At 34.9% G+C, this 3,877-nt stretch overlaps 1 long non-coding RNA gene across 1 annotated transcript; it reads right to left on the bottom strand.

Moving 5' to 3' along the window:
- Positions 1 to 942: 942 nt before the first annotated feature.
- Positions 943 to 2,924, bottom strand: LOC143058228 (uncharacterized). The gene is made up of 3 exons (XR_012972953.1): positions 2,852 to 2,924; positions 1,702 to 1,869; positions 943 to 1,150 (listed from the first exon to the last, which is right to left on the bottom strand). It is a non-coding gene; the product is annotated as an uncharacterized LOC143058228 (long non-coding RNA).
- Between the last annotated feature and the right edge of the window lie 953 nt (positions 2,925 to 3,877).

Raw genomic sequence — 3,877 nt, 5'->3', positions numbered from 1 at the left:
ATTTTCTTAAAATTACCAATTCAGGGGCAGCAACCCAACAACGGGTTGTCTGATTGGTCTGAAAATTTCAGGGCAGATAGATCTTGACCTAATGAACAATTTTATCATGTAAGATTTGCTCTAAATGCTTTGGTTTCAAAAATATGAGCCAAAAACTGCATACCATATGTACTATTTTTAGCGATGTCGGCCATCTTGGTTTGTGGGCAGGGTCATCGGACACACTTTTTCAACAAGATACCCTAATGATGATTGTGGACAAGTTTGGTTAAATATGTCTTTATAGTTTCAGAGGAGAAGATTTTTGTAAAAGATAACAAAAATTTACGAAAAATTGTTAAAAATTGACTATAAAGGGCAATAACTCCTTAAGGGGTCAACTGACCATTTTGATAATGTTGACTTATTTGTAGATCTTACTTTGCTGAACATAATTGCTGTTTACAGTTTATCTATATCTATTATAATATTCCAGATAACCAAAAACGGCAAAATTTCCTTACATTACCAATTTAGGGGCAGCAAACCAACAACGGGTTGTCCGATTCATCTGAAAATTTCAGGGCAGATAGATCTTGACCTGATAAACAATACCCCCCCCCCCCCATGTCAGATTTGCTCTAAATGCTTTGGTTTCAGAGATATAATCCAAAATCTACATTTTACCCCTATGTTCTATTTTTAGCCATGGCGGCCATCTTGGTTGGTTGGCCGGGTCACCGGCCACATTTTTAAATAAGATACCCTAATGATGATTGTGGTTTAATTAAATTTGGCCCAGTAGTTTCAGATGAGAAGATTTTTGTAAAAGTTAACAGACGACGACGACAACGACGACGGACGCAAAGTGATGAGAAAAGCTCACTTGGCCCTTCGGGCCAGGTGAGCTAAAAATGCATGCTTCTTTCGAAGGCCGATTGTGAGCTTAAAAGAACGGTGACCCCATTTTTTTATTTCATTTTTCTTTGAGGTATATGATTAAGTTCATTTATAGAAAAAAAATCGCATACATCTCTGTCTTTCTTTTTTTTTTACCAGACGGAAGTTGACGTTTAGTTCGACTCTGGGGCTGTACTACCTCCGCTACTTCCGCTGCTGCTGTCGTTGTCGCCACAGAACAACAAACAAAGAACCACTGCACCAAAAACAGCTTGAAAAAAGAAAATAATCACACATTAAACTGTGTTAGGGCTTGATTGCATAATGATAATATAGACCATCATATTTGATGATTGTTTATTTACAATTATCTTATCTACAAAAGGAATTTGTATTAAGTAAGGTCATTTGCTATTTTGTAGTATTCTATAACAAAATTGGTATAATTTTCAATAATAAATCTAAATAAATTCAAAAACTCGGTCCCAAATAGCCGAGTATAATTGTTTCTACAGACAATATTTATTATTGCTACATGTTAGATTAATTACTCATTAGAATTTTATTTTTCTTAACACAAGTTATATATGACGGTTATAAAATTTGTAAAATAAACATTTATTAATGATGAATTCTTAAAAATCCTTATTGAATCATGCGATACTATTTCTTCAATATGTTTGTGTGTGTGTGTGTGTTTTTGGTGAGGGATTGTTCTTTAAAGTTTCAAATTAAAAGTGAAACACATTCAATTTGTTAATTTATAAACAGTTCTGCAACAGTTTAATGGACTATAAAAATATATCGTAGAATAAGTCTTACTTGTTTCAACCCAGGAGATGCCGCCGGATGGTAATACACCTCCAGTGGCAAGAAAACTGTTACCATTGTAATATTCTGGAATCTGTCCTTGTACCACACTTATCATCAATCCCAAGGTCAAAATCATTGGAATAAAAAAGGTCATGATGGTATGATTTTTTGTTCAATCTGAAATTAGAGTCATAAATGATGCATGCATTTAAATGAATAAACTATGGTCGACACATGCAACTGGCCATGACCGTTCCAGAATTTCAAGGACTATAGCTATAGGTTATTTAATTGCTGGTAACCTAAAATGAAAATACCGTCTCGTCATTGATCGAATTTGCATTGTTTAGGACGTTTTTTTGCCAATCACGACGGTTTGGTATACACTTTTGAGAATATTTCCCAGAATACATTAGATTCTGAGTTCGCTCAAAGTCATTATTTGTAGCACCAGATATAAAAAAATCATTATAAACCTGATTGTAGTTAGGAATGAACATTGTTATTGTTCGTTAGAAATAACCATGTTCATTCCTACAATCAGGTTTCTAATGCATTGAACTAATTTAAAATCACTACAAAAGATAACCTTATTCTAACCAAATTTCGGTGTATTGCTCAATTTATGTTTATTTTTGTATTTCATAGTTTAACACGCCTCCGGATGGGTGATTTTCTTGAAGTGTTGAAGACCCATTGGTGACCTTCGGGCCGGCTGTTTTCAGCTCTTTGGGTTGGGGTTGTTGTCTTTTTGACACATTCCCTATTTCTATTCTTAATTTTATTAGTCCATTAAAATACATTTTTTTAATGTTTTTAGTCCATTAAAACACTATTTTCTTGCAGTAAATAAATAGCCGTTTAGAAATATGTTGCCGTAAAAAAAATATAAAATTAAAAAAAGATGGGCTGTTGAAAAGTGTGGAAGGCATCTCTGTGACTTTGAGATGAAGAACAGCAATACGCTCTTCCTTTGCATTTTGTGTGTTTTCTGCTGTGCATGTACTGTTTTTGTGTCTTGGATGAAAAATCCATATCCTTTGTTTTACTATTGCATTTGAGATGTTAGACTAGTTTTGACTTGACAAATAAGTCAGTTTGAAAAATTAGAACTGCATTATTAAGAATGAATTATTACAGTGGATAATTATCGTCTTACCTACTTAAGTCTATCCAACTATCCCTTGACTTAATAAAATGGACAAACATCCCAAACCGTGTGTGTATTAATATCTTCCTATTCAAGTATAATAAATCTTTATATTTGTACATAACGGAACCAAAAACATCCCTTTGGCGAATAGTTTATTGGGTACAAGTATGTTATGTGGTCAGTCTTGACCGCGCCTCGTTCCATCAAAATATCACCTTATTCGAACGTTAGGCCTTAAACTTGACAAACATATTTAATAGTTATCCCATAAGGACGCGGTGTGTCAGTGTAAGATCATCCCGATGGCCGGAGGCCAGAGGGTGATCTTACACTGACACACCAAGTCCGAATGGGATAACTATTTTACATCCCAGCTGTTTTATATTAGACGAAAAACCATTCACAATTCATAAAATCTAGTTTAGAACGCCACACAACCATTATTATATACTTTATATATTACTATATGAGGTTTACCCTTTATGACCCCCTAACACGATGAGTAGATATCAAACAATGTGAACTCGCCCCACTGGCCTATCGGCCCACACTATATTGCCACTTATGAAAAAATCGCCCCACTCTTGTAACCGACTCGCCCAACTTTAAAAAAGTGTAAAATCAAATTGAAAAATCAGTCTGACAACTCATTTATTTAACGAAAAGGGTTTAACCCCACTGAGTAAAGGTCTGCCAACTCGCCCCAGTTATAAAAACATCTTGCTTCCTTTAAGTATGTAAAATTTCTGTTAGTTCGCATCCAGTCGTCCTGGTGAAGTGGTATGTGTCGTGGCTTGATATGCTCAAGGTCTTGAGTTCGAATCCCAGCATATACACTGGATTTTTTCTACCTGAATTTTGATAGATAGTCTTCTCCGTATAATTAATTATAAGTTTTATACTGGATTTGACATTCCCGCCAAAATGTTACAGAACAAAGGAAAGCATGCATAACAAAGAAACTTTAACTGGGGTGATCTGCAGGTAGGGGTGATCCGACTCAGTTCACTCAGATCACCCCTGTTAGAACAA

This window comes from Mytilus galloprovincialis, chromosome 14, assembly GCF_965363235.1.
Source record: "Mytilus galloprovincialis chromosome 14, xbMytGall1.hap1.1, whole genome shotgun sequence".
NCBI classification, from domain to species: domain Eukaryota; kingdom Metazoa; phylum Mollusca; class Bivalvia; order Mytilida; family Mytilidae; genus Mytilus; species Mytilus galloprovincialis.
This window is presented reverse-complemented; position numbering and strand designations above follow the sequence as displayed.